At 40.4% G+C, this 25,366-nt stretch overlaps 2 pseudogenes; one reads left to right on the forward strand and one right to left on the reverse strand.

Moving 5' to 3' along the window:
- Window positions 1-11,078: 11,078 nt before the first annotated feature.
- Window positions 11,079-11,480, reverse strand: LOC149229490 (cullin-3A pseudogene; annotated as a pseudogene).
- Window positions 11,481-11,897: 417 nt separating this feature from the next.
- LOC149229491 (protein disulfide-isomerase pseudogene) overlaps window positions 11,898-25,366 on the forward strand; it is a 66,520-nt pseudogene continuing 53,051 nt past the window's right edge.

Here is a 25,366-nt window from a genome sequence, read left to right on the forward strand (position 1 = left end):
TACCCTTATATTCAATTTTTGGAAGTCCTCAATGTGCTCCACCATTGAACCTTTTTGTTTGAGATTTATCAATTGGCTAAAAAATGTGTTGCTTTTTGTATCCTCATAATGTGCTATCATTTCTTCCGTAAAAATTGCCCAAGTGACAATTTTTTTACGAGAGAAAAGCCATTGATACCATACAAACTGATTGGGTTCCAAATATAAAGTTGCAATGCGTACCTTTTGTGTGTTTTGCACATTATGGAGATCGAAATATTGCTCCATCTGTAGTATCCATGTTACGGGATCCTTGCCATAAAACTTCTTCATATTGATCTTTGGAACATGGTGGGTCTTCAATCCAACGTTAGAGTCTATGAAATCATGACTAACATTTCTTTTGTTCTCATCATGAGTTTCCTCTACTACCTTTTCGCCATTAGGAAGCATTTCTTGTAGCAACTTTGCCAAACCTGCTTTCAAACCTTCCATGTATTTCTTCAAATCTTCAATATTTACTTCTAAACCATCCATCTTAGCTTCCACATCTTTCTTTAAAACATCCATATTAGCTTTTGTTACTTTTTGTGAGAGTGAAATTTGTTGCACTTGGTCTCCTAATTTTGATATATCATGTTGCATTTCTTCCTCTTCTTCACGAGTCATGCTATAACTTTCAGGTTGCTTACTAGGTGTTTCCATTTTCTTTCTTCGAGGCATCAATTAATGATAATTATGCTTCACTATGTCTTTTAATTCCTTCAAACTAATTTTTCAAACCAAACTTATGCACAATTTTAAAAAGACTACACACCTTTTTTGGCTTTATAGGAGCTCGATATTGAATCGGTTGTATCTCAGTAATTTCAGATCTCCAAGGTCTGAAATTTCGTCTTGTAGTATAAATTTGCGTCCTCGTTCTAACCCCACAAGTCTGATTATGATTGGATTCTCCAAGAAAGAGTTATTATGAATCTTCCATGATGACCTGATTATAGACTAGTTCAGTAGAACGAACTTGTATGAAGTTCCACGTGTCACTATTTCGACCTTCGTACCAGAAAATGATACACCAAAAACTAAAGTCCATCCTCTTTCTATGCATTTTTATGAAATTTCAATATGATTCTCATAGAGAAAGTTATGAAGATTTTCCCCAGGTCACCTGTTTGAGATATAATTCGAGAGCCTGCAAAAACCCTAACTTCCTTGGGTCATATCTATGAAAATATAGCGAGAAACGATTTGAAATTCTGACTCGACGTTCATCAAGATTTCAGGTCAAATGGGCTTTAATTTTAGCTTTTGAAATGTCGTAGAAAAAAAAAGTTATAGCGAAAATGCCACGATGACCTATTTGAAGCAACAAAACCCTAGAATCTAAAGCTCTGATACCAATTTTTATGCAACCAACTCACAAAATAGAAGAAAAGATAGAAAAACAACTTCAAAATTATCCTCTTCGAGGGGGAAACCTCCTTTAAATTACACAAATGAACAATCCTTGGATGATACAAATGACAAGACCTCCTTTCTATATATAGGAGTCTAAGGGGTCACAATATAGTCAAAGCTGACATAACAATAATAATGTAAGGGCACAACAATAACAATAGTGGGCTTCTATGGGGCACAATAATAACAATATGGGTACAGCATGGGCACAACAATAACAATAAGGGGCTACAATAACAATAATAATAAGTGAATACACTAGTATTATAGGGAACTAACAAAAAATGACTTCTCACCTTGGATCCTCTAACTAGGAATTAGAGAGGAAGATAATTATTTTGAGGAGAAATTGGTAGCTTTAATGCTCCTATATTAAATCTAGATATGTTCATTGCATCGATGTATCTTGGAACTTTTTCTTAATACTTGAAGCTCATTGAACCAACACACTTTCATTCATACGTCGTAAATGTTGTAAGACTATTCTTTGAATGTTTGCGATATATGTTGTTTTCATTTGTATAGAAATAAATTGAACTATTTTGGTGGCTTTGGTGCTTATCTTGTTGAAGGTGCGTTATATTTCTTTTAACGATCATTACTACTATGTGAAGCTACGTTATATATATATATATATATATATATATATATATATATATATATATATATATATATATATATATATATATATGCTTGTGTTCCTTTACTAGATTAGTACTATTACTCCTCTTAAAGACTCACTTTCTTCTCCCTTTAGTGAAAGAACCTTAACACATTATACAAGTGAACATTTCACAAGGTATACTCACTTGTTCATTCAAAAGTACATGTATAATACTCACTTGTGCTAACCATCGGAGCAAAGGCAAATCTCTAAGAAAAATCGTAGTCGGGGCTTATTTCTAGAAGGGCTCCTATACCAAATGGCGCGAAGTCTAATTGGGACTTTTCATCGGGGAGACCCCCTTGCATGTGGCAGGTTCTAGCATTGTCAAAATTATGGCACTAGAAGGAGGGAAACCATGTTTTTATGATTGATAACTCACCACATATTAACAAGAAAATTTCCACATAAGGTAGTAACATTCCCATTTCCACTCCAACTCATACTCCTGAGAGAGAGGACACTTCTCAGCCTAGTCTGGGATAAGCATTTGATTTTACTTACGATTAGCTCTGAATGATCCAACATGATATTACTCGTCAATTTGTGAGAGCTCTTGGTTTACTCCCTATTGTTTCTATTATACCTCATAATCCTGTAAAGAAAGAAACAACTCCTAGTGACATATTGGTTTCTTCAGTGGAATATTTGGTTATCACAAATGTTGAGGAGTTAGTTTATCCTACGAAAATAAAAAATCACCAAAGGGAACTTCCATCTGTTGAGGAGAATTTGGATACTGAAGGGGAATATTTTCAGTTTTCTAATGAGGAACATCCTGATTATAATGTTGAATTTAATGGTGAAGGCGAAGCCTGCTCAGACTTAGAAGAAGAGGAGGAGGAAGGAGACAAAGACATGACTGATGCAAACTTGGATTGGATGGCCCAAGGGCCACTCGCTGTTCTGAATAATCTTCATAGAATGCCAAAGCACCCAGAAAAGTTGTTTTGAAAGTTCAATCCCGATAAGAAGACCAAAGGGGAAGACCATAATGATGATTTATACATGCATTTACGAATGCTTGAGGTAAATTTTGATGACGTTGCTTGTAGACTCTTTTTGTACACTTTAGAAGGTAGAGCATCTGTATGGTACCACAATCTTTTAGCCAATTCAATCCATAGTTGGAGGGAGTTTAATAAGTTGTTTTTGGAAAAAATTGTTGACAATAAAACCCATGACATGTTATTAAAAGAACTTGGGAACCTAAAAATGGGGGACAAAGAAAGAGTTAAAGATTTCAACCAAAGATTTAATTGTTCATTGAACAAGTTCCCCACTAATGTACAACCGCATGATGACATTTTTAAAGATTATTATACAACTGCATTGCTGACTAACATTTCTGTGTTTGTTAAAAGAGTTCTAAAAGACACTATAGTTTTAAACTTTGTAGAAGCTCTTACTGTCAAAAAATATTTGGTTCTATTGGAGTCATTAAAGACACTAATGATTGCAAAGACTCCAAAGAAATTGGGAAGATGACCCAAGCCTATTCCAGCAAAGCTAAGGAGAAATATTCTTTCAATATGGAAAGCTTGACCAAGTCTTTGAAGTTTCTCATGAATGAAGTATTGGAATTAAAGAGGAGGTCAAGTGAGGCATCCACTACCAGTAGCAAGTATTTCAGGCCACCTTTCTTTAAAAAGAACAATAATTCTCAATCGGCTAAATATGCTCAAAGTTATAACGTGGTGTTCAATGTCAAAAGTTTGGTCTTAGAATTTTTTTGTACTTTTCACTAAGAGAAGAATTTAGAAAAAACATGCCCACATTGGAATCATAATATGAACTCTATGATGGCTAATCTGGTTGATACCTTGTTAGAGGAAGAACAGTCTGAGCAAAGTGAAGAAGTGAATGAACTTGTTGCGGCCAAATAAAGTTCAGGTGTTGGACACTCAATGAATATGTTTAATGTTATATACAACACTAATAAGCAAAGTGCTGATGAACCATCAGTGAGTGAAGCTCCTCCCCAGCAGTCAACCGACTATTATAATTTGAGGCACAAGGGACCTGTTTCTGAGTAGTAACTGAGGAAGCAATTTTTGCAAAGAATTATACCACCTTCTAATTCAGCTTAGAATTCACAGAACAAGTTTGGAAGTGCTCCTTCTTCCAAGAACACTTCCACAAACAGTAAGAACAATTCCATCGCTCCTAAAGCGCCAAATAAACTCACACCACCTGATTCGTTAGCACAACCTGTTAAGATGGAAAGTATTGATTACAATATTGTCAACGACATGAAATGAGATCGAGCCAACATTTTAATCTAGGAGCTCTCAAAGATAATGGGACAATGAGAATTGATGATCCAGGTACTCTCATCTCACTCTTTAGAAGGTAAATAATTTTTTGCTTCTCAGGTAATGTCGAGTAACTCTCACTATGTTATCGAATCTTTAGTTAATGCTGTCAATTTCAATTATAACACTCTTTGCCCTTCATTTCTTTTAACTTTTGAAATCTCTAAAAATAATGTCCATAATTTTTTAGTTGATTTTGGTGCATTCGCAAGTGTCATTCCATTATTTGTTGCCAAGGAAATTAATGCTAAATGGGATAAAATTGATCCACGAATCATACAACTGGACAGATCATTTGTCCAAGCCATTGGTGAACTCAACAATGTTATCATTTGTTTGTCATCAGACTATAGAGTTCACGAGTGCATAGCCATTGTGATTGTAGAAATTCCCAAAGCCTATGGATTAGTCTTGAGTAGAGACTAGTCCAACAAATTACAAGGGTACTTTTCAACTGACTGGACACATTTATGGCTTCCATATAAGGGAAAAAATAATTAGATTCGAATAGAAAGCGAGCCTTATATGAAACATACTGTGACACCTCTTGAGGGACATAATTAGCTAGTATGATTTGCAGACATCATTTTCAAAAATTTCTTTTTGGAAGTAGATCATGAATTTTATCTAACTCAACCTTCACCCGTCCCACTAGATACATAGTTGGATGTCCTTCCTCAAAATCCAACTAGTGCAAATGACCTTTGCAAATTAGATGTAAATAGTTGTAATATAGGACATAGTTCTAATACTGCTAACATTTGGACATTGTATTTTAATGGTTCGAAAACACACGAGGGATTTGGAGATGGTTGCATTTTAGTAGACCCGTGACAATAAAAACATCTGATCTCCTTTCGCTTGGAATTTTAGTGCACCAATAACGTTACCGAGTGTGAAGCACTCATTATGGGTTTAAATAAATCCATCGACATCAAAATTGAAGTGCTTAAAGCAATAGGTGATTCATAAATTGTCACACCACAGGTACACAATATGCTACATTGTGTGTCACTATTGACAGTGCTGGACCCGCCAACATGTCAAGGGGATCTCCCTGGTAAGAAGTCCCAATTAGACCTTAGACTGTTTCGTGTAGGAGTCCCAGCAGTGGGTCGTATGGTAATGCCTTGACCACGATTTCACATAGAGGCAAGCAAGATAAATCTGTTAGTAGCAAGGGTGTGACAATTGCAATGAGTCAAGGAAGGTGCATGAGAGGTTCTAACACCAGTGGATTGAGATGAGTGTGCCCCTTGGCAACCTATAACAGTACTCAGATGGAAAGGGAACACATGAGCGAAGATGCATCACAAGCTGGAAAGCAAGTCAGCTAGCAATCCAAAGTGATGGTTAAACCAATCAACACATTTCAAAAAGATTCATACATGCTCATACAGAACAATCCATACATGCGTGCATAAGAAAGCAAATACATATGCCATTTAGAGTAAACAAGACAGCTGGAATACAATACAACATATGCATGAAACGTGCTGGCTCTTATTATATAAAGAAGTGTAAGTTCCAGTCATACAATACATCCATGTACACCCACTAGCCCCAACAGTGGAACGTTACAGCCACATCCGCCTGCTCCTCCAAAGAGATGTACTAGCTCCGTGCAGTGGAGAAGCCAAGGCGTGTTACAATACTATCCAAGCTCTCTCCAAGATAGTCTTATCAGAAGATTGGCTGACCAAAAGCCTATACAATGAGTTATGAGATTCTATTTATAGAAAAGAGTGGGGTGATCCTTGACATTCCCCTTTGTGATAGTTCATCTACCCTCATGACTCTTCATCTACTCTATGACTGTTACATCTAACTATCGACACTTGACTTAAACTTGACATGACGTTACATTACAATGCACATGTACTCATGTGAGACAACATGTCTTGAGCAAGCGATGCAAGACATCATTGACACTCGATCCGTTGTGATGAGACCAACTCTATGAAATGCTTGTGATGGCGAAGGTGGTGAGCTAATGCCAAGCTTGGTCATTCATGATGGTGTGCATGCACCCCATGGTGACATCTTGCTGAAGTGAACTCTTGCCTCCGTTGCATCTGGTGCATTGGTATGGCTTCTTCATCCAACTCATCTGCTAACATGCGCATGGTCTTCTTGGGTGTGGCTGAACCGACAACACCCTGATGCATAGTGTCCGTGTTGATCTTCAAGTGTGTGTTGGTGGTCATGTGCATCAAATTGTCGAAATACATGTTCAGCTCTAGTTGGACTTGCTTCTTGTTTTCACCTTGGTGAGTGTGTTGAATGGGTTGGATCGCATGTGTGTGCATAATGACATGCATGCTGTTGAATCCCTTGCATGTGATCAACAACACTACTCACCATGTTTGCTTCATGTCGACTGCTGGGATAGATCTATAACTTGTATGGGCACAGTTTCATCCGTGAGTGCATGTTGCGACCACTGTTGTTCCTGTTTCTGCTGCAACTCATTCGTTTATCTGTGTAGCTTCATGTTCGTCCTTGAGTTGCTACTTCAACACATGAAACTCCTTATTTGTTCCATTCTAGGTCTTCGTACGATTTTTATGTCGCGCCATCACCTCATAGCCTGAGTCTCCAAAGTTTCTTTCATCATCAGTGGATCTACTTGAGCTTGCAACTTTGTTCCACCTCTGTGTTGTCAACAACCTTCCTTTTGCATTCATTGCATTTAGTATGCTATCATCAACGGTTGTTCATGATGATGCTCATTGTGATGCTGCTGCTATCATATCTTGATGTCCTTGTCTATGAACAACTTGATATCTTCGTAAGTAGGCAAGCTCATAGACATTTGATCGACTGCATCTCCAAGTGTGCTCTGAACAATGTCTTTGACTCTGCGTTCTTGGAAACCATTGTACCTACACTACTGAGAGGCAAATGAACACCTGTAATAACTGGAGACATGGCAACACTAATGGCAAAAAATCTGTTAGTCGAAAACCAAAATGAAGTTGAGAACTAACTTGCAACATATTTGTGTGACTGATCATGAAGGTTGCGCAATTTCAGCCGGGAGGTCGGGAGACTGACTACCAAGACTACAAAAGGTACAGTCTGGGCTGCTGGGAGACTGATTGACTACTGGAATTGCACAATGCACAGTCCAGTATGGCTGCTGAATGCTGGAATTGCACAATGCATAATCTCAGCTGGCAATGGCTGCAAGCTCAGTGACTGCATTGCACAATTTTCTAGGCCAACAGTCACTGTCCCTCAGAAATGCGCAAAACAGTCCTGGAGGATAGTTCCTGGGCAGAAATGCACATTTCTGGAGAGGAAGACAAAGCCTTCCTTCCCCGAATTGCACAATGTTGTCTCAGTGAACGCAGAGTTTGGGCCAAGGTTGGCCAGGCTCGCTGATGGGCAACTGAAAGCGAATATGACAGTGAATGCATCGCAACACTAAGTGTAAGAAAAAGTGATTGATTGTGCATGAAAACATTGAATGAAAGATTCAGTAAATAGATCAACATGCACGTGGGTGAAGCGAGTCGCCGAATCAACGACCGTTCATGCAAAACAATTTCATGCATGTGACAATAGTGAGATAGCAACGAAAACTAAAAAAGTGCAAGGACAAGCTAGTATACATGTAAACGAAAACAAGTGTTCGAAGAAATCTGGTGGGCTCCAGTATTGTAGCAATAATGCTACAACTCCTGGAGCTTCCTATCTCTAATTTTATCAACCCGGTAGTTCGTAACAAACTTGGAAGCGACGGTGCTGTATGCACAAGTACTAGCTCTTGTCGCAGCTGTCACTTGGTCAACTGGCACAAGTCTGCTAGGGCTCAAGCCAACTTCTATATGCTCTCAGAAGAAGCTTTCTAAATGATGGACGAAGGCTATCTCAAAGGAAATTAACCTACTTTGCAAGAATGAACTGAAAGCCAACCAAAACATGGAAACCCTAGTAAACCCTAATCTGACTAGCTTAATCTCTATGATGCAATGGTGGGAGTGCAAGTGTCTAGAAATGATGCCATTACTTCTAATGATGTGAAATGCATGAACTTAAACTACTTCTATTGAAAAGAACATGTTTTTATATTTTTGCTTAAGTGGTTGGAGTTATTATGATTTTGTTTCTTATTAGGTTTTGACTGTGCAGGGGTAGTGCGAAGGGAAAGAAAGCTTGGGAAAGGTCAGGAGGGCTAGGAGAGGTTCCAGGGGATCCCTAACATCATTCCACAGGAGTCCACAACGTTCAGATGCTCGGCAACCGAGTTTGCAGGCTTCTACAGGATGTCTGCAGGGGATCCTACAGGAAACTCGGGATTTCTACAGGAAGTCTGTTAACTTCTACAGGATGTGCTACAGTGGGAGTTTTGGGTGATGGAGGAGTGAAGGGGTTGTATGGGTGGATGGGTAAGATGAAAGAGGAGCTTGAGATGGCTCAGGGACAGAGATATGAGATGAGGAAAGAGTGGGTACAGTTGGTTGGTGGATAGAAGGGAGGAAGCAAGGGAAAGTTAAAAAGATGGAGCTACGTGAGAAGTAGAAGGGTTGGAAGGCTAATGAGCTGAACAGAGGTCGAGCAAGTGGCTTCAGGCGTGGTTGAGAAGAAGAAGAACACGATAAAGTGATGCTATGCAGTGTAAAAGAAACAAATCCTCTATATCTTGCACAAAACCGAGAATTCCATCAACCTATTCTAACTGTGTTATTAACCCAATGAACAACAATGTAAAGTGTGGAGAAAAATCGTGCATGGTGTTGGAACGAAGCAGTAGTGCTCAAGAGCAGAATGCATGGATGGATCTACAATTGAAATGACTGTGTGGCAGCTTGCATGAAAGCATAAGACTGCGTTTTTTTGGTGGTTGGTACAGCCCACACCCCCAATCTCTAAACAGAGATGGCAGTGAGTGCACTATCAACCTTTTTTGGGGCTCTAATGAATTGCAATCCTCCTACTCTAATCTAAGCAACTAAAAGCACTTTAACCATAAACTAATCCTATCAATCACATTAAAGAAATTAAATCAGCAGACTGTGTTTTTTCAAATGCATGTCAAATAAGGAAATAAAGTGCTGAAAGGAAATAAGTAACAATACAAGGAAGAGGAGGTCTATTGCTCTCAGGTTGGGCCCTAACCTGAGAGCTATAGCTCCCTTAAAAACTCAGAATTGAATCCAAAGCTGCCTGCCTTTATTGAATAATCATGAGTCTAACATCATGCCAAAACTGGCTTACACTGGCTAACCAAATTGACTAACTCAAATGAGGCCTTAAGCCTTCTTATTTATACAATTTGAGGACCCAACAGTCCTCCTAAAATTTAGGGACTCGGCTGCCCAAAACTTGGAGTTAACAGCAGTCCTACTTGACTTGCTTGGCTGCCCTTGTGTTGATTGATTCGGTGGCCCTTGAACTCCGAGCTGATGGTGGAGAATTCGAGGTAAGGGCCCATAAATGAAGGGGACACCTTCCTCCAAATCCTCTAGCTTGTTCTCCCACGAATTTGGCTGCCAAGTGCTCATTAAGACCTTCAATTTTGTCTCCAAGTTGACCAAAGAGGCTACACAAAGCACCCATTAGACTTGTTGGCATAATGACTAACCAAATTCACTCTATTAACATAAATATAATCAAAAACATGCAATAAACTAATGAGAATGGTGGATTAAGTCAACTTAGGAGGTTGAATGAGCCCAAATAATTGTCCATTTTTGGGGCTCATCATCACCCCCCTACTGAAAGTGTTGCTCATCCTCTGAGCAACCAATCTCTCTCCTCGTCTTTGATGGCCCTGGTGGCTTCTTTGGCTAACATCTCGGCTGATTTCTCCTTTGGCTTCCCTCTTTTCAACCTTCCTGTAGAAACAATTCTCTGTCTTCCTGTAGAAACAGTCTGCTAACAGTTCTCTGTCTTCCTGTAGAAACAGTCTGCTAACAGTTCTCTGTCTTCCTGTAGAAACAGTCGGCACTGTCTTAGCCTGCTTGGCTGAGGGTGCTTTTCCTTTCAGCTTGGCTGTGGCAGCCTTCGTCTTCTCGCCCTTCTGCTCTTCTTCCTCACTGTCTGCTGCTTTTCTTAGTGAATCCTCAACCTTGTTATGAGTGCACAAGTATATGCAATCATATGGAAGAAATGGTGCCCTTGGCATTTGTGTTATTTTACCACCCCCTGCTTTGGCCTCAACAGCTTGTCCTTTTCCCTCATTCCTCTACCTGTTCCTTCTGTGGTGGTCTTTCTTGTGTTTGTTACATCATCATTGAGACCCTCACTGTTGCTTCTTTATCATATCCATGAAGTCTACCTGAAGGTTAGATCTCCATGTGTGTCTAAACTGTGATTGCAACCGTGGAATTTTATTTCAAATACCCATTGAGAGATATCAAATTACAGTTCATACTGAGGTATGCAGGCCAATATAAATTGTATGCTGAGATCCTTGATCATAGGACATATCCTTCAACTGCATCTCTTTGATCTCCATCAAGTGGAGTCCAGTATTGCAAATTCGAACAGTTTTACTGAGTATGCAAGCACTGTTAAGTGCACCAAATCCAGATGACCCTCTTTCTGAAAACATTGCAAAACACTGGAAGACAAATGAAATTGAGGCTGTGGAAACATCAAAAGAATGGATAAGGCTGTATGCAAGTGGGGCTTGACATTCTACATCGATTCATTCAATAGCACCTTTTGAGGTCTGCAGCTAGGATATCTGTTGCCTGTTCAATTTCTTTATAGCTCAGACAATCTGCTGAATTAAACAGCATTAGAATACACATCTGATAAGTGGAAACATTAAGTTCATGTTTCCTAGATTTACCAAAGGTTGCTTTTAGGTCTGCAGTTCCCATGTTAGTCTGCCATGTCAATCTCCGACCAGTGTGTGTGTTGAGATAGTATCCCCTAAACCTTTCACACACAGCCCAGATTTCTGTGGGCAGGTTGCAACATGCACCTGGCTGTGTTGGCCATGAACCTGTTGTGAGAACTTGCACGGCCAAAGTAGGCTCTTCGCTGACTTCATTGGAGCCAGCCAGCAATGTATTGAAGCCTTGCATAGTGTCCCTGGAAGTCTTCATATCTGTAAACATACCTTCCAACTTCGAAGTGAACTGATAACCACATTCTGTCTTCAATTTCACAATTAGACTCCTCTCAGCATCATCTGAAACAATTTTCCCTTGTCAAGTATTACTTCTACATCCTCTTCGCTGACTCCTTTTAGACCCTTCCAAAGTTTATCATCAACAAACAAAGAAATATATTCTGGTGACATTGTATTCAAATTAATAAAGAATTCAAATGATGAATTCAAAGCATTTTGGAAATTTTTATCATTGCTAAATGCCATGCTAATAATTTTGTCATACTTATCAAGAAGGTGTTGCACAAAGTCAACTGAATCTTTCAGCGTCTATGGAGTTCCATGAGTACTTGTTCATTTTTCACTTTGTTGCACAGGTACTTGAAAAAAAAATTGTCAAAGCACACAGAGAATGCAGCATGCACGGATTGAAGCAGTTGAGAATTGGTGGTCTTTTTGGGATAACAAGAGAATGACAGTAGACTGGATGATGGAAGGCTTGTTTATGACTGCACCACAGAAAGTAGCCAAAACAAAAAGATCAAAGTTGCAGCGTCTCAGGGTTGGATGTATTGCATTGGTTGTTGTCAAGAACGTGGAAAAATTAATCAGTGGATGGTGAGAGTCAGCCAAGCAACTTTAATTGAGGCGTGATTCGTGGCGAGGTGGCAGAGACGTGTGCTGGCCCATGCAAACTGTTGGTCTCCACTGCAGTGTTTAACTTTTTGTTCTCTGCTTGTAATCTCATCCATCAAGCACGCTGAAGTTTAACTGTCCATCACTACCCGTTTTCAATTTCCTTCCTAAGATGGCTGAGCACGCGTGTCGATTGCACCCACCGAGCGCTGTTTGAACTGGACGAGGGTGGCCAGTTAGCTGGCCACCAATTTTTTTAATCCGACCATCTCATTCATTCATGCAATGCTTAGATTAGATTCATGCAAACAGAGGAACAAGTTTAGTCACGTACCTGCAAGTCGTGCGTGGTTGCTTTGCTGCACGCATGTGTTGATCTTCATTTGCTGCATGCATGTGCTGATGTAGTTGCATGGTGGCTTGATTGATGATTCATGGCTGTTTTTTTCTGTGCAGGTGTCCTCTGGACGGATCCAAGCATCAGACAATTGTTTCCACGTTCAAATCTGCACGTTCAAGCTGCTGCTGCTGCATTGTCACAGAACCAGAACTTGTTTTCGCCGTTTCTCCCAAACGGCAAAGCGGATCGATCTGAAACTTGTTGAGCATGTTTATATCATCATGATGCATCTCCCATAGAAAAATCGTGATCAATGGATGCACGGATTTCGAGAAAAATGGAAAATGGCTGAAGATTTCAGAGATCGATTTCTCGGAAACCGTGCATCGGAACCGGCTGAAACTGCTTGGGTAGGCTACTATCACTCATGTGCATCTCCCCATGAAACAGGTTTTGAAATGGATGCACGGTTATGGAGAAAATGCAAAAATGGCTGATGGTGATGGAGGCTGATTTCTTGGAAACCGTGCACCGGAATTGGCTAAAACTGCTCAAGCATGTTGCCATCACCCTTGTACAATTCCCCATAAAACGGTTTGTCAAATGGATGCATGGTTTTCAAGTTATGGCAAAAACAAATTTTGTTCTATGGATTTTTGCCTCAAGGCTTTTTGCAAGTGTTTGCATGGAAGGGAAAACTGAGCTTGGGCTGTGATGCAGGTATGGAGATGATGGAGGAGGAGTTGGAAGATTTCATGAGGGCTTCTGAACCCTTGAGGAAGCTACCATGTTCGCCAAACCACTTTTTGGAATCCATGTCTAGTTTCCCACAATTTCTACAGGAAGTTCCTGTAGAAGCACAATGAGAAGCACAAGGAGGTGGAAAAAAATGATGGATAAAGGCAAGGGATGGACACACAAGTGCTTGTAGGCCTAATCAACAGATTCCCACCATTAGATTCACTTTTGAAATTGGATTTGGCTCGTCCAAAGGTTCTACAGGATGTTTCCTGTAGAAATACAGAGCTTCCTGTAGAAGGCACAAGAAAAATTCCTTTGATCTTGATTTGAGTGCTCCTCCTGTCATGAAACGTCCTTCTTGCAACCTGCAATTAGCCAATGGAAATTAGTTTTATTTTTATTTTTCTTTTTCTCTTTTTTTTTTTGAAAAACAACTAGGGCGCCTCATGGAGGTTTTCACCCTAATTGCCTGCCTTGGGCGCCTCCAAGGGAGGTTTTCACCCAAAGATCTTATTGCCTTTTTATTTTCTCTTCTTTCCAACCCATTGACCGCCTCATGGAGGTTTTCAATCAATGAGCCAATCTAAGGCGCCTCCGAGGAGGTTTTCACCTGAGATTTTTAGTTTTCTCTTATTTTCATTTTTTTTTTTTTTCTACCCTACCCTACTTGAAAAACAAAATCATTTTCAAGTATAAGAATACTTCCAATGGAGCCATGTGCACATCGAGATTAGAGAAAAAATGATGTGAAGGCTCGAAATGCATGCTTGGATAGGCATCCAGATCTCAGAGACCAAATGTTCTGGCTTTGAAGGGATCAAACATAACTGAGGAAGAAAGTACTGCTGCAACTTAGTGACCTTCTGAAACCATATCTCAATATAGCTTTGATATCCTTGGTTCTTTTGCTGATCTGGATCATTCTTCATGTCACCTTCTATCATGACCTTCTGATCTTCCTCTTTTTGTTGATCTTTCTCTTGAACACATGGAGGATTTGATGATAACCATGAGGGAACTCTCTCGATCTCGGATTCTGATCTCTTCTCTTCATCAAGTGCAGCCCATGGTTCTTTGATCTCCTCTTTTGAATCTTGTTTTTCCAGATGTCGTCCTTCAATGCTTTCAAGATAATCTCTTTTCTGCAAGGCTCTTCCTGAGCTTTGGTAAACATCATTGAGCTCAAAAGGAGTCATTTGCACATGTTGTGCCTCAGCTTTGCAATTTGGTTGAGCTGCTCCATTGCATGGTTTTGGAAATGGTGCTACGGGTAGCTGAGTGGAGGGGTGTAATTGAGATGGAGGTGGATGGCATTGTGGTTGGGCAGGCATTTGGGGTTGCCTTGGTGGAGGAGGAGGCGATGGTTGTGGATGAGCAGGTGGTGGAGGAAACGAAGTGGGAGGAGTGTTGTACTGGGGCCTCCACCCCTGATGAGGTGCATTCCACTGAGGCTGTGGCTGAGCATAAGAGTGAAATGAATGAGCAACTGGTTGGGCATAATATGGATCTATGAAGGAACAAGGAGGAGGTGTGAACCATGAAGGATGAGCAGGGGGACCCCAAGAAGGCATGAAAGTGGCTTGGTAGGGGTCATAATAGGTCTTAGGTGTCCCTTGCAGTTCCTGCTGGTAAGATCTAGGTCCATGTGGCCTCCTTTGGTTCATGTAATAGAGTGATTCAGTGGCTCCTTTGGCTCTCTGATATGCAGCTTTGAATCTGGGTAAGGAAGGGCACTGATCTGTAGGATGGTATTCTTCACAGACAAAACACACTTCTATGGAGTACAATGGACATTCGTTCCTAGGATGCTTTCTAGTGCACCTAGGACAAAAAATGACCAAAGCCCTCTTGGCTTCCTCTTGCTTCTGTTGGATCCGCAAGGTATCCAGTTGCATGGCAAGAAACTGCCTCATATCACTCTTGAAATCTTCTATCTGATCTTCAAATTCATCTTTGGACAAGGGACTGCTCCCAACATTTCTGCTTGTAGCCATTTGCTCCAAAGGAATGTTTTCTTCTTCTTCTCCCCTAGAGGTTCTTTAAATATGCCTTGATGTCCACCCAGGGGTTCTTCTTCATCACAGCCATCGAAGAAGAGAGAACGTTGGCTGTGTGAAGCAGTGGGGGGTGTTGTGCAAATATTTTTCTAAATTATCTCTACTCCTACAAGACATGAAATGAAATCTTTTTGGTTGATTTTTGCTTTTTTCTACTTCTACTTGCAAAACTGAAATAGATTGAACTGCAACTAACTATCTTGCGAAAATGAAAATGCGGAATTGAAATGAAAGCAGGAAAGGACTAATCTATTTTGCTCAAATGAAATTGCAGGAATGAAATGCTAGTCTACGCTTGCGGAATTGAAATGCTAATCTACGCTTGCAGAATTGAAATGCTAATCTACGCTTGCGGAATTGAAATTGCGGAATTGAAATGCTAATCTATGAAAGCAGGAAATGCTAATCTACTTTTGCATAAATGAAATTGCATAATGGAAATGAAATAAACTATTTAGCAGAAGATTGTAGTGGAAAATAGAAGAAAAGCGGCAATCACCAATACTCTGACGCTTCCCCGGCAACGGTGCCAAAAAGATGGTGGGCTCCAGTATTGTAGCAATAATGCTACAACTCCTGGAGCTTCCTATCTCTAATTTTATCAACCCGGTAGTTCGTAACAAACTTGGAAGCGACGGTGCTGTATGCACAAGTACTAGCTCTTGTCGCAGCTGTCACTTGGTCAGCTGGCACAAGTCCGCTAGGGCTCAAGCCAACTTCTATATGCTCTTAGAAGAAGCTTTCTAAATGATGGACGAAGGCTATCTCAAAGGAAGTTAACCTACTTTGCAAGAATGAATTGAAAGCCAACCAAAACATGGAAACCCTAGTAAACCCTAATCTGACTAGCTTAATCTCTATGATGCAATGGTGGGAGTGCAAGTGTCTAGAAATGATGCCATTACTTCTAATGATGTGAAATGCATGAACTTAAACTACTTCTATTGAAAAGAACATGTTTTTATATTTTTGCTTAAGTGGTTGGAGTTATTATGATTTTGTTTCTTATTAGGTTTTGACTGTGCAGGGGTAGTGCGAAGGGAAAGAAAGCTTGGCAAAGGTCAGGAGGGCCAAGAGAGGTTCCAGGGGATCCCTAACATCATTCCACAGGAGTCCACAACGTTCAGATGCTCGGCAACCGAGTTTGCAGGCTTCTACAGGATGTCTGCAGGGGATCCTATAGGAAACTCGGGATTTCTACAGGAAGTCTGCTAACTTCTACAGGATGTGCTACAGTGGGAGTTTTGGGTGATGGAGGAGTGAAGGGGTTGTATGGGTGGATGGGTAAGATGAAAGAGGAGTTTGTGGTGGCTCAGGGACAGAGATATGAGATGAGGAAAGAGTGGGTACAGTTGGTTGGTGGATAGAAGGGAGGAAGCAAGGGAAAGTTAAAAAGATGGAGCTACGTGAGAAGTAGAAGGGTTGGAAGGCTAATGAGCTGAACAGAGGTCGAGCAAGTGGCTTCAGGCGTGGTTGAGAAGAAGAAGAACACGATAAAGTGATGCTATGCAGTGTAAAAGAAACAAATCCTCTATATCTTGCACAAAACCGAGAATTCCATCAACCTATTCTAACTGTGTTATTAACCCAATGAACAGCAATGTAAAGTGTGGAGAAAAATTGTGCATGGTGTTGGAACGAAGCAGTAGTGCTCAAGAGCAGAATGCATGGATGGATCTACAATTGAAATGACTGTGTGGCAGCTTGCATGAAAGCATAAGACTGCGTTTTTTTGGTGGTTGGTACAGCCCACACCCCCAATCTCTAAACAGAGATGGCAGCGAGTGCACTATCAACCTTTTTTGGAGCTCTAATGAATTACAATCCTCCTACTCTAATCTAAGCAACTAAAAGCACTTTAACCATAAACTAATCCTATCAATCACATTAAAGAAATTAAATCAACAGACTGTGTTTTTTCAAATGCATGTCAAATAAGGAAATAAAGTGCTGAAAGGAAATAAGTAACAATACAAGGAAGAGGAGGTCTATTGCTCTCAGGTTGGGCCCTAACCTGAGAGCTATAGCTCCCTTAAAAACTCAGAATTGAATCCAAAGCTGCCTGCCTTTATTGAATAATCATGAGTCTAACATCATGCCAAAACTGGCTTACACTGGCTAACCAAATTGACTAACTCAAATGAGGACTTAAGCCTTCTTATTTATACAATTTGAGGACCCAACAGTCCTCCTAAAATTTAGGGACTCGGCTGCCCAAAACTTGGAGTTAACAGCAGTCCTACTTGACTTGCTTGGTTGCCCTTGTGTTGATTGATTCGGTGGCCCTTGAACTCCGAGCTGATGGTGGAGAATTCGAGGTAAGGGCCCATAAATGAAGGGGACACCTTCCTACAAATCCTCTAGCTTGTTCTCCCACGAATTTGGCTGCCAAGTGCTCATTAAGACCTTCAATTTTGTCTCCAAGTTGACCAAAGAGGCTACACAAAGCACCCATTAGACTTGTTGGCATAATGACTAACCAAATTCACTCTATTAACATAAATATAATAAAAAACATGCAATAAACTAATGAGAATGGTGGATTAAGTCAACTTAGGAGGTTGAATGAGCCCAAATAATAGTCCATTTTTGGGGCTCATCAAAATCAAGCAAACAACACTCACACAAGTGAATACACAAAAAGCGACAGAAATGCAACACAAGGCATGGAAGGTTGGCTTACCCCAAAACAACTGAGTTGAATGTCCCGACAGTTCCTAGATATGATGCGGGACGTCAGAGCTGCAAGGTTGATGTGAGGAATGAGCTCTACGACATTCAAATGATGAGTTTTGATAACATCGAGTTTGTGACGCGCATGCCACAAATCTAGGGAAAGCGACACTTGGTGGGAGGTTTCTGAAATGATCCTTGCATGTAACCTAACACTGCTAAATATAGATCCCTGAAACAAGGGATGCCTTTGCATGACGCCTTGGGAGAAGTAACCCATGCATGAAAGCTAGTTTTGCTCTATCTCAGAGGGAATCGGTCAACTCAGCTGCACATGCAAGAGACTGCTCGACTGCTGGGAGAAAATTCACATTTCTAGCTGGGAGCTGGGCTGGCTGCCCAGGAGATTTGCGTAATTTCTGGGCAGAGCAGCTGATTGTTGCCCAGGTTTGTGCAAATATTTAGCTGAGCAGCCCTGCTCAGGAAAATTGCACAATTTTCACTGTGAGTGTTGACTGCCAGAATTGCACAATTCTAGAGCCCAACAGACTGCTAGTCAGGATTGCGCAATTTCTGGAGGGAAGGCTGGTTTCCCTCCAGAATTGTGCAATTTCTTGGGCGAGCTACTCAACATCCAGCTTTACCACCTGTGAGGGGAATGCATCAAGCTATGATCCAACGACTGCCTTTGTGCAAGAAAAACACTGAAGCTTGTGAACTTGACGAAGAAAGACAAGCTATTGTGAAAATTTGGTAGGGAGGCTCCAAAACAAAGTTAAGGAAAAATTTTGGAGGGTGGTTATAGCCACTACAACACTTGGAAACACACTGGTATAAATCCAACTCTGTGAATGGACCTTGTTCGTGAAAAGAAAGTCTAAAAGCTCCGAAAGTATTGTTCAGTTCTCAACTCATATTGGTTTCACACTAGTTTTATTGTAAGATGTAGCATCTGCCAAACTCTTGGTCGATTGACACACATTCCAAACCAAGGAAACACAGTTGTTTTGATTGGGGTTGAGGGGTATATTGTTGCACAAGCAGTATAGTCATCAGAGTATTAGTTTCATCTCTAGTGTTGCTCCGTTGCCAGCAGGCCTAGACAGGACCCCGATGGAGTCACATAGGAACACAAGCATGGCTCCGCTGCCAGTAAACTTGGTCAGTACCCCGGCGGAGTTACTTGCATCACCTCCCTGTGCAGGAAGCCTTTCTCTTCTTTTGGCTTATTCATTTTTTCAACTGTTCATAGCACTTATTCATTTCAGAGGCAGAAGAAGGATCTCGACTTATTGAGGGCAGAAGAGGTTGTTCTAGCAGAGAAGTAGTTTATTATATCTCTAACATTCCTGTTAAGGTTCCCCTCCCCACCTTACTCTACTTGAGTGAGTTGACAAGGGTTAACCCAAAAACAACCAACTAGAGAAGGTGACACTAGTTAGCGCGCAAGTGTTGTGTTTTCACCAAGGTTCACTTCGAACAATATGTATTTTCCTTTGACGTATCATGGACTAAAAGTAACAATCTCTTCATACAAAGGAAAGATGACAGATAACCAAGTAGTGATAGATGTACAAGCCCTCTTGTACTTCACCCAACTCGTTTCAAGAGTCATACGTGGTTTCATGCGAAACTAACCAACGAACAAAACGAGCAAACTAAATGAAACAAGCGAAGCAAGAGCAGAAGCAAAAGTGAAAGCAAAGAAAGTAAGCAAACAATCAAGCAAAAAACAAACAAACAAAGCATGTAAGCAAACAAGCATGCAAGCAGACAACTGAAAGTGAACACTACTCCTACTACTACACTAACGATGCATGGGCCTGATCATGTGAAGTGATATTTCCAATGCAGCCACCGATGCATTGGTTAACCCATGTTGGTGAAGGCTTGGTTCACGAGCAACCCAGTTGTGTGAACCAACAAGAAAGAAAGATATAACAATGAAGAAAACCACACTTCATGTTTCAAAGTTCCCATAGGACATAAGTGAGTACAAGTGCATGATGAGCAGTCCATGGACTTATCATAGTGTTGTGTGACACTATGTGCAACTTTGAAACATAAGCATACTCTTCACTGTGACATGGAAGCAAATGAAAGAAACATAGATAAATTACGTCACGAACGAGTGCTTGCAATGTAAGATTCCTCCAACGCATGAGCGATGGGATCGTGCGGTTTGAGTGGAGGAAGTATGATTTGTGTGTGAGATTGATCTTCAATGCATACAGATGAGTGATGATGAGCCTGAGGTGATTGAACAGTTTCATGATCAAAAGTGAGACTAACCCCAAGAGAGTGAGGACTTGACATAACCATCAGCTCGGGCTAAAGTGCCTCGACGGTCTTGGGTGTTTCAACTTCATCATCAGATAGATCATCATAAACCGGTGGCTTCAAAGGATCAACTGTGATAGAGTTATGATCGTGATAAAATATGGTAACAAATGGATCACGACTACCATGAATAGAAAAATCAATGAATTCATCGACATCCTCATGATCATATGAATCAAATAGAGGGGTAGATGAAAAGTGAACAAACTCATCCTTTGTGTTTCTAGAAAAGACAGATGAAAGATTGTTGAGTCTTGAAAATGTCATTCATTTCCATTACACTTTCACTATTATGTCCATTATATCACCTCCATTTCACCTCCATTTCACTACTATGTCACCACATTCATCCCACTTTCATTATCATTGGGCCACATTTATGTTTTTCCAATATTTATTAATTCTAAGCCTTTTAAGTGAATTTGTGGTTAAAAATTAGAAAATAATGTGCATATGCTTATACCTAACAAATGGGTTGAGATTGTTGACATGTGTAGGTTGAAAGGAGGCTTCTAGAAGACTCTTATGTGGCACTCTAAGGCCAAATTCGAATTTGAGTGGAAAGAATCATGGGATCATGAGGATATGTGTCACATCTCCTAATTGTATTGTAACTCTAAGAAGACATGTGTCTTATCAGTTCCTATTTTGATTAGGACGCTAGAGGTAGAGGGAGAAATTCATGGACTCTCATTAATGAGATGGCTTCTCATCTTTTTGTATAAATAGGAGATCTCTCTCCTTCATTTGTTAGTTCTTAAGTATTTTAGCTTGTGAGTTCTCTAGCTTGGAGTTTGTAGTTCTTCCTTGATGGCTTTTGAAAGCTTTGGAGAACTTTGTTGTACTTTGTAATTTTGAAGAATTTGAATAAAGCTTTGATGTTCTCAAAATGGAAGGAGATGTGAAGTAGATGTCATGGAGCATATTAGAATGTAAGGTAGAGTAGATTTCATTTTGTAAATTTTGCTTTGATTTCATTATGTCATTTGATTGCTTTCAAGTTTGATAGATTAGATTTTTCATTCATGAAATTTTAATTCATGCAAGTGTGTTCAACCGGTTGATTGTAGATTAGTAATGCGCATAGCTTTTTAATGACTAATGACATGATGGAATCATCTTGTCCTTCTGCTGATTTATTTTTAGAGTTCTAATTCCAACATTGTTATTTATTTCAGTTTTGTTTTGTTCATTTACTTTTCTGCAAGATAGATATTAGACTGCTAATGTCATTTTCAGTTACCTCCTATAGCCAGAGCGACTCAAATGGTGAGGGATTGAAGTATGAATGCGTAGTTTGATATTATTTTATTTTTCTGCAAGTTAGTTATTGAATTGCTCATGTCATTTTCAGTTACCTCCTATAGCGAGAGCGACTCAAATGGTGAGGGATTGAAGTATGAATGTGTAGTTTGATATTAGTTTATTTTTCTGCAAGTTAGTTATTGAATTTCTCATGTCATTTTCAGTTACCTCCTATAGCCAGAGCGAGTCGAATGGTGAGGGATTGAAGTATGAATGTGTAGTTTAATATTAGTTTCATTTTATGCAAATTAGATATCAGATTGCTCAATTTGTTTATGATTACCTCCTATAGCCAGAGCGAGTCGAATGGTGAGGGGTCAGAATATGAGTTGATGTAATATGATTTAGTTTACTTTGCTTACAGTTTTTGAATTGCTTTAAGTTCAGTTTTCTTTTTATACAGCAGCAAGGATACTGGGTTTCATAGTCACTAGCTCATTGATTGGTTGTTGCATTCTATTTTGATTGAAGTAGCTGCATATTTACACTTTTGTTTAAGTACTAATTCCATCAATAACATGTTTTAAGATCTTTTGAAGTGCTAAGTTTTGGAAGTTACCATTAGGGACATAGACTTTGTCTTGAAATCTACATCCATACTTGTCCTTTAAAAGTATTCTTAAGACCATAGAATAGGATTTCCATTTGCATTAGACACTTTAGGAAACCAAAAAAAACAAAACCCCAAAACAAAATAAAATCTATAAAACAACGAAGTAAGAAAAAGGTTAACTAAGCACATATGGTGCACAACACTTCATCAGTTTACGATACCTGGATTGATAATTTATGTAGAGCAATTTAAGACATTAAATTGACTAGACAAAGATCAAGTGGATTTTCAACGAATAACTTATGGACCAACATTCGGCGAGTCTTGCGAGTGATCAACATTCGGCGAGTCCTGCGAGTGATCAACAATGGGTGCATCCATGGACGAATACACATATGCGAAATCATGCATGGTAGGTTCACCAAAGATGTTAGGAAAGAACGAAGGGGGATCAAATGGAAGAGAGTCATCCTTTGCCAAGTGTTAATGGTCAAGCTCCCACTCATACTCTTCATGAATGAAAACACATGTTGGTTGTGCAACAACAACTCCGTTAGTGGCTTTTTCCTCATTCACAATAAGTGAGGAGTTTGGAATGGTCGAACACAAGACAGTATCATCCGGAGGAACACCCGAGTGCGAAGACGGAGGTCGTAGAACATAATGCATATGAGAACTTGAAGGACTCACAACCAAATCTGCACGAAAATTGAGTGAAGTGATTTTGGGAGGATGTGAAAGATGACCAAGTGTGTGAGCATGATCCTCGACATCACTTGGTAGTGGTAGAGCTGTTAAATGAAGGGGAGGCAGACAGTCAGTCGAGACAATGACTGCATCCACATGAGATTGCGCAGCTCCCTCAATAAAGAATGTTGAGAGAGGCTTGATCTCAAGCTTCTTCTTGGGACGAGATATTTCTTAATGAAATACCCGAATGATCCCAAAGATAGGCGAATTTCATCTGGCTCTTCAGAGCTTGAAATTGCAAGTCACAGAAGCGCTGCCAAAAATATATAACTGATTCATGCAGAGCCTTCCATTGCTATAACAATTTTCAGTCAAGATAGTTTGGATCAAAATGATAGAAAGTGTCTTCAATGAGATCACATAAGTGCTCAAGTGAGTGTACGCTGTTAGCCGGAAGACTGAGCAACCATTGGCGTGGAGATTCGTGAAGTGTGTGTGCAAGCAGCAAGCTGGCCTGTTTGTTAGAACACCCGTCTTCCTCATGAAGCATGGAAAGAAAGGCATGTAAGTACTCAATCTAGGCCACTTCGCCTTCACCATCATACGTGTAAGTGGACAAGAGATCGAAAAGCTCCCCCTTGATGGAGACATCTTCACAGTTTGAGAAACATCACGGAGGGAGAAGAGTGCAAGAATCCATGAAATGTATGCAAAGGCTCAAAACTGGATGAGAGGACACAACTTGTCATCAGGCCCTCCTTCTAGCACCATAAATGTTGACGGTGCTAGACCTGCCAACATGTCAAGGGGATCTCCCCGGTAAGAAGTCCCAATTAGACCTCAGACCGTTTGGTGTAGGAGTCCTAGCAGTGGGTTGTATGGTAATGCCTTGACCGCGATTTCACACAGAGGCAAGCAAGATAAGTCTGTTAGTAGCAAGGGTGTGACCGCTGTAATGAGTCAAGGAAGGTGCACGAGAGGTTCTAACACCAGTGTGTTGATATGAGTGCGCCCCTTGGCAACATGTAACAATACTTGGATGGAAAGGGAACACACGAGCTGATTTGAAAATGAGATCTTAAATCAATATTAAGGTATTACAGACTCATGTGCAGGAATGCCTATATTACTTAGTGTAACAGATCGAAAAGATTGCGAATAATATAGGAAATGAGCAGTTAGAAAACATAACAAACACACACATCAACACAACAAATAATGAAGGAGTTCACCAGACTTCGTGGCTACATCTCTTGGTCTAGCTTTCAGTGTCGACCTCTATATTATTTCTTCAAGAGAAGAGTTTATAGGTGTGAGCTCAATCAGAGCCATTACACAACAACAGTGATATTACACAGGGATTTCACTCGAAAAACCTCGAGTCTAAAGAGTACATAGACTCTCCCTCTTAGTGCCTTTGATCAATTGTTCGTAGCTGCGTTTTCCTTAACTCTTTGTCTCTGAGCAACTGGTTCCCCTCCTCTATCTCTGCCATTGAGTGGATTTTAAGCCCCTCGGCCTTGTCCGTTCACCTTCCTTTTCGGGCTCTCTGCCTCATGGCCTTTGTCCTTTCATCTCCTTGTCGAGCGTTAAACACTCATTGCAAAATGCTTAAGGTACAAGAACAATTTATTGTAGAAATGGAAGGATTGGCAGGCACAGTGAAACCAACCATTTGGTTTTCCTCCGCACAAATCCCCTGATATAATACATATTTGGGCCTTATTTCATTTTATCGGAAATATAAAGAAATACAAAGAATACATTGAAAAACCCGACAAAACGTTGCTTAGCGGATTTCAAATTTTATAGTGCCACATCTATAACCCCGTCGGCTCCATAAAATAGCTCGTTCATCGTCCACCGTCCGATCAGTGATCGATAATCCATGGCTGACAATCATTTCAGGCGGCCCACTTACACAGAGATTACCTGCCCGAAAAGGCAGTTTTCTCTCTCCTGCGGTGTGCTACGTGTCGGCCGTGTGTATGGAATCGGGTGGAGCCTCTCCAATACCGCTTACCACCTGAAGTCTGCCCGAAATACCATTTACCTCGAAACTAAAATAACATAAGGTCGCATTTATAAACCTTTCGAGTCCGCCATTCTATCGCAATATCGCATATCACTTGTGTCTATGGCCTGCGGTAAGTCCTTCCTTTTTAAATCTGTGATGCGATATACGTGGTCTCTGCCATTGATCTGTGCGCCGATCCGACGGTCCACGTTATATTGTTGGATCGCAGTCGCAACTCACTCAGGGTTAGCGCCGATATGCCTGGCTGACGTCCGCCGATGCGATCTGCCAATTTGATCTGGACCGTTGATCTGTCCGATCCAACGACTCTGGTTCAACAAGACTTCATTCTTTGTTTAACTCTGTTTTCCACCATTCCTTAGTATTTTTCCATGCGATAGTGTTTTCGGATATTTGAATACTTAAAGGTTTAGAGGGTTTAGGATCCATTTTGGATCACACCTTCCCACTGAAAATTTTTTGGACCACCAAAAGTTGGTTTTAGGCATCGATCAAGTGAGGGTATAGC

Source organism: Pinus tabuliformis, chromosome J (genome assembly GCF_031772625.1).
Source record: "Pinus tabuliformis cultivar Carrire ecotype Pingquan chromosome J, CPIR1, whole genome shotgun sequence".
Taxonomy (NCBI): Eukaryota; Viridiplantae; Streptophyta; class Pinopsida; order Pinales; family Pinaceae; genus Pinus; species Pinus tabuliformis.